Raw genomic sequence first — 6,910 nt, 5'->3', positions numbered from 1 at the left:
ACAATGGTAGCTTGCACTGTCTCTGCAAGAATAACTTTGCCTTCCAGGTGTAATATTTGAGGAGGGCTCTGCTAAGCTCACTGGGGGCCATGCAATTTAAATAAAAAGTGGGAAAACTGTTAACAAAGGGCTTGTATGTGTTCTGTTTGAGCAGGACTTGCAATCAATACAATTTATACAATGTGGAGACAAAAACCAAAGCTATTTACGCACATTTAAGTGAAACTATGTTAATTCTGCTGAATGGCAGCCATTGTGGCCAAAGGAACAGGAAAAAGGAAAAAGAGCAGTGTAATACAGTAGTAACTCAAGTAAAGAGGAATCGTAGTACAGTCAGTGATATGACTCAGTCATGCTTGTTACAACAGTATTTATCAGTATTTACATTTAAGTTTGCTATTTTGCAAATTTTTCAGTGGAAAATTTGTATTTTCCGTTTTTTTAAATTTACAATGTCACTTTAAAGCCACTTGGAGGCAGCGGAAACAAGCTGTAAACGCAACATTGACATATCAACTGCTTATCTTATTTCAGCAATTGTGAGTTGGTTCGCAAAACAGGTATACAAATATATATGTGCACAAGCACTGAAAAAATTTGTTTTTCATAATATATACCCTTTAAATTGACACGGTGACAGCTGTTTTTTTACACATCATTTGAGGCATTGTCATTATACAAAATGTACACTTTAGTCGCTTTAAGATAAAATAAATAAAAAATGTAGCACCCATACAAATACCTGTTTGGAGATTAACTAACAGTATACAGTCCCCTCCAAAAGTATTGGAACAGTGAGGCCAATTCTTTTATTTTTGCTGTAGACTGGAAACATTTGGGTTTGACACCAAAAGAACTCTCTGTGTGACCACACTTTTCTGTCAAAGGGCCATGCAATCAACAAAAAACTATTACCGCCTCTCACAGGCACTCAAAAGCACTCAATACCAGCATCTGCTCACTTCTTAAAGAGGCTTCATTTGGAGAAGAGCTCACAGCAATCAATCCTTCCATTATACCTGGCGTGTTTGTCAACATCCTAATGTCCTAATGTTGGAAGTGTTAAGCATGTTCAGTTCAATTCTATTTAATTCACCTCTTCTTTACCTCCATGCTTCATATTTATATGTATATACTGTTTTGCATGTATTGTTTATGCATCACTGTATACAACAATATCCACTGTAAACTTTTGACCTCAACGTGTATCCTGGTTACTGTTCCAGCTCAGTTCCCACATTTTCTCCCAGGCTAGTGCTAACCTGGTTCTGCCTCCACAACACATGGTTTAAAATGGCTTTTCTTTGTTTAACGCATTTATTTTCCCTCCCCCAAGCTATACAAGATACCTCCTCTGGCAGACAGTGTGTCATGTTGATTAGAGTATGGTGCTGTGAAGCATTGGCTCAGTCAATCCTGGCTTCAATGTTGAAGTGGAAAGAATGCACAAAAGGTAAATCCGTAGTCAGGGGTGGTCTTAATGATCTGGGGGTCCGTTTCAAGACCTAGTGTGAGGCCCCCCACTTATTTTTTTTATTTTTTATTATTTATTATTTAATAAACTATTCTTGTGCATGGGCCACTGGGAGCAGACTCTTAAAGTTTTTGCGTTATCTCGCAAAGTTTTTGCGATATCTCGCAAAAGAGTATATATATATATTTTTTTGTCATATTTTTTAATTTTTTTTTTCATATTATTTTTTTTACCAACATTTTTTCTTGTGGGCTCCGTACCATTTTTAGCAGAGAGTGTCGAGCATGGTGTCGAGCAATCAACAAGGGTTGATGCATGTGAGTACTCGCTGAACGAAACAAACAAACACATTAAATCAATGGCTAACTGTTGTTAGCTGTTTGTGCTACCCTCCTCACTTCCGGGCTTCACTGATTCGCTAGCCCTCCACCAATCAAATTGCTCCAACTGAAAGACTGCCCGCCGCCGATTGAACATGCCCGACGACATCTACGACGACCGACGTCACGGCACACACCAAACAGATTCGTGTCCCCGTCCCTTCCAGACTCTCCGACGGCGATTATCGGGCCGGTGTGTCCTGGCCTTTAGGCCCCTGGGCCGGGGCCCGGTAGCATGCACATGGGGTTTCAATTGAAATGGGTGAAACTTAGCTAAGGCCGCTAATGTCCGTAGTACACCTTGTTTCTCATTGGTCGCACTGTATGTTTGTGAATTTGTAATGGTTTGTGAGGGAAAAGTTTTAATCAAGCTTTTATGGGAGGATGGAGGAGTGACAGTCATACAAAGTAGCTATATACTAAAAGTTGAAACCCATGTTTCTAAGGATGGAAATTTCTGTCTGTTGGCCCACTGCGTTGGTCCAGATGGAAATATCTCAAAACCTTCTGGGTGGAATGCCCCCAATTTTTTTTTACAGATACCCATGTCCAAGACGATGGATCGTACTGTCTTTGCGGATCTATTGACTTTTCCTGTTGTGCCGACAGCAGGTTTACATGTATGGTTTAGAGTTAAATATCTCATAAACTACAGACTATGACATTTAGTATAGACCTTCATGTGTCCCTCAAGATAAATTAATACAACTTTGATGATCCCTTCACTTAACCTGTAGCACCATCATCAGACAAAATCTGAACTGCTCAAAGAATCAATACAATGCCACAAAATATGGCTATGTAAGAAGCAATATTGCTAAGATATAGTTTCCGTCATGACAAAAACAGCTGCTGAAGAGGACCTCATACGGTTTTTGTCATTGATTTCCTGTCCTCTCTCTTTTTCACTCTCTGTCAGAACAACACAGAGAATATTAAACTTGATCTGATTCCTTCCCTAGGTATTTGTGCTCCAAAAACAGTGTGAAGGCAGAAGAAAAGCACAGAGGGCCCATAAGAGGAAGCAACAATGGTTTGATGCTGTCCATGGTGCTGACAAACCACAGATGGCACTGAATGGACAGCTGCACTTAAAACCTTACTATTTAATTGATAAAGTCCTGGGGATTAGCAGGTAGGTCAGGCAGTTCATACCTTTAGACCAGCAAAATAAAACAGAAAACAAAATGAATTCCTTTTAAACTGACTACAATAACATATAATTGATACATTTTTAAACATTCTGCAGCAGCAGATAGCGTTTCTGTGTAACACGATATTTATTTTTAAGGCATCTGTAATAGGAATACATTCACAGGTGGCTGAACAATAAAGCAAGACCTAGGTTTGGTTCTGTTTCAAAGTTGCCAGAGAACAGAGCATGTGGTGGGTTGAAGACAGATCTCAATTCACATTGTATTTTTCCCCTCAAAAAACAAGTATGGATGCACTGCATGACACACAGAAACACAGCTCAGTGTTTACTGTGTATGTGAGTGCTTGTACCTGGCCTCAAGCATTTCTGCCAGATATGGGTATAACTATAGTGTGCTGTTGAAAAAAGGTGCCATGCATGAGCATATCCCCCCCTCTCCATGTTATATAATGGGACTGTTGATGGCTGGCATCATTATCGACCCTGTCTATGCCAGTCTAAAAATATGGTTCCGGACTCCGCCAGTATGTGGCATTTATGTAACTGAACAGAACAGGAGATGGGTTTGGACTGCAATCCTTTTCTATGACAGTCCAGAGCCAATGTGACAGAGAAGGGCGTCCGACGAGGAAAGATCCAGACTCCGGTAAAAAGAGTGGGGGGAGGTGGGGGAGCGAGAGAGAGACGGAGAAGTGTGGAGGAGGTGTAGGTAGCTAAACTTCATTATCATTTAGATATCCCTGTAAAGACCACCTACCAAATTAACTTTCACTTGTCTGCAAACTATAATTCTTCAAACTGTGGCTGATATTTTGCTAATGCAACGTTATGTTACAAAAACAACCTTCTGCAGTTTAAACCCTTAAAGGTAGGCTATTATTGGTGAAATAAAATAAAATTCCAACCTGTTAGTAAAGTGAAACAAATTAAATATGCAACATTCAGTAAAAAATATGTTTTGGCCAAACATAGTCTTTCTCAATCGGCTTCTTACTCTGAGTGATAGGTTTTAAGTTTTCAAGTGTCGTTGGAAAAGGTTTATGCTATGTATGATTCTGTGAACCAATCAGAATTGAACATTTTAATAAAAATCTGACAGTTGTGAGCTTGTTCATTTATGTTTGCCTGGCCACTGTCAAACCCAACAGATTAAACGACACACACAGTCTTCATGACGCAGATTATCTGAGTTTTAAGAGTTAATCTCTTACTTGACTGTTCGCTGAACCCCTTACTCTGAATAACAGTTGCCATATCATTGCATAGCAACCATAATGAGGCAGGCATGGCAGACCTGTTGCGCATGGTGCTCGGAAAGAGACAAATTTGGATTGTTTTGTATTTTTTTAGCCTAACCAAAAGCACCTTCCCGAGCAATAGTGTTTAAGGTCAAATTAAATGCTATGTAGCCAATGCTTTAACGTCAGATGCAATTGTAAGCTACTAGGCCTATAGTGAGAGTTCATCATTAATTAAACGATTTTAATTAATATTAGGACTTGAGGTAATGTTAGAAAAATCCCTGTTCAAGGGATCAATCTTACTTCTAGTATGCTGTACAACTACTGTATATTCTTATAAGCATTCAATAACATTTTAACTGTAATACAATAGCTACATGGCTTCACCATGTCAACATCAGCTTTATTTTATAGCTTTTTGCCTGGGACACATAGTCCATCATAACTTCCTATGTTTAAGCATCTTATTATGTTTGATGCACATTCAAGAGCGTTTCACATGAATTATTATTAAATCAGTTAGAGAGTTTTAAAGTGTCTTTCAAAGTTAGTGCTAATTAGCACACTAGCTAGCTAATTAATGCTTGCTAGCTGATTATCGTTACATTTTTCATTACACAAATTGAACATCAAACTTTACAAGTAAGTTTAAGTATTAAAGAACAGAATGGTAGGCATATAGACAGCTACTAATACCATAAAACTTCTAATATATTTTTTTTGTTTTTAGCTTATATAATAGGCTACTTTAACTATCAAAACACACTTCAGAATTTGAAAATGTAAGCATGTGCTTCCTTGTTTCCTTGTTTTATGACAGTATTTAAATGTTTCTTCTTGATCACTTGTCTGGTACAAAAAAAAGAAAAAGAGGAAGCAATCCATCGAAGCAATCTCAACCCTGTTGTTAACATCACACATAAACTTTGACTATCATGCAGAAGCATGTGGCTGCTTTGAGGTAATTCCTTGTTGAGAGTGACGTTATCCTCCGCTCTCTTCTCTGCAGCGTCTCATGCTTACAGATCAGACTCCAGGGAGGGAATCTACTCAAGTGTGATTAGAGCTGTATTATTGGCTAAATGTTTCCCCTAATGAACATGCAGTTAAAGTCAACGGGAAGACCTCACCGTCATTTGCAGCAGCCCTGATGGGTTTCTTCCCTAGGCCTACATTTCCAACATACAACAATATGACAAGCTGGCATTAACGCTTAGACAATCAAAGGCGTACATTTTTAGACAGATATCTCGTTTAGTAGTAGTCTGTACACTAGCTTTGTTGTACAGACTACAAAAGGAAAACGTTGTATCTAATAAGCCAGGAAGTCCTGTTTATTGTAATGTAATTTCTTACATAACTAGTCATTTGCATTTAGTTTGTATTTTAAATTAAAAAATGTTCCATTCCATTGCTAAAGTGCAGCAAGCCTACATTATAAATATACATACAAGTAAAAGCTATTAAAACCTCAGTGGTATAAGCAAAATAAGAAGTACTCATTATGCATTAAATTACATTTTAATTTTTTTATTATTAATATATTCATATGATCAATCCTCAGATCATTTTTAATGATACATCAACGTGTAGGCAACAATTAAATAGTGTGGCAGGTCAAGGTTTATCAAATTTGAGGTATTTTACTTACTGTTTTAATTTAATCTATACATTAATGTATCATATATCATAAGGTGATCATAAGTTTTATATTTAGAATATCTGTTTGTGAAGTACAGCTTTGTGCACTAGATAAAGCATAGCAGAAAATGGGAATACTTATAGGCCTATACCTGAAACGAGTACTTTGTACAGTAATTTAGTGTTGCCTGGTTACAATATATATCTTAAAATTGATAATTGAAGATTAGGATTTGTGTGCATCCCAAGCATCAGAATATCATAAACACAATATGTGATATTGGTTTTGAGTAAGACACCTTGAATTACTTTTGTCTCGGTCTTGACTCCAACCCTGCGATGGTTTGATGTGATATGTGGTGATGCCACACTGAACACTGAACACCGAACCCCCACGGCTGTAGCAGTCCACTGAAGCAGAACGTCGACCTCTGTGTGGAATAGAGTTGCCCATTTTGACAAATTACACCTGGTAAGCAAGTTCCAAACACGTTACCTCAGTGTTTGTAAGATTTATGAGCAGCTCTGCATCCGCATCTAATTCACTTGAATCTGGCAGACACGGCAGAAAGTCCGTGATGGGAAAAAAAGGAGATTTCCTCAACAGTATTTTTTGTTTGTGAAGACGTATGCACTTCCCTCCCGTCATTCAAAGGAGGTTGTAAAAGTTAACAACCGCTGTGTATAATAGGAAAGCAGTAAAGATCCTGACATATGGCAGGTTATGCTGATCAAAGCCTTACAACTGGGTTTAGATAAGGGGCATGCAGGAGGGATTTCAGCATTTTTTCACTTTATAACATCTTCTTATGTTAAAATCTGGTCGACGTCTTGTAATGTAACTATTATTATACTGTTTGTGTCAGGAACTATGACGATGTGTAAGAGATAAACATGTTTGTAAGACCTTATTAGAAACTGCCAAAAAAAGAATCTCCATTTTCCAAGAGTCCTTCTTGAGTTTATATGTAACCTGTAAAAATGCTCTACCTTTCATGACATTTCTCTTTTTCATAAT

Source organism: Ammodytes marinus, assembly GCF_949987685.1.
Source record: "Ammodytes marinus genome assembly, chromosome: 15".
Lineage (NCBI taxonomy): Eukaryota > Metazoa > Chordata > Actinopteri > Uranoscopiformes > Ammodytidae > Ammodytes > Ammodytes marinus.
Note: the sequence above shows the minus strand (reverse complement) of the source record.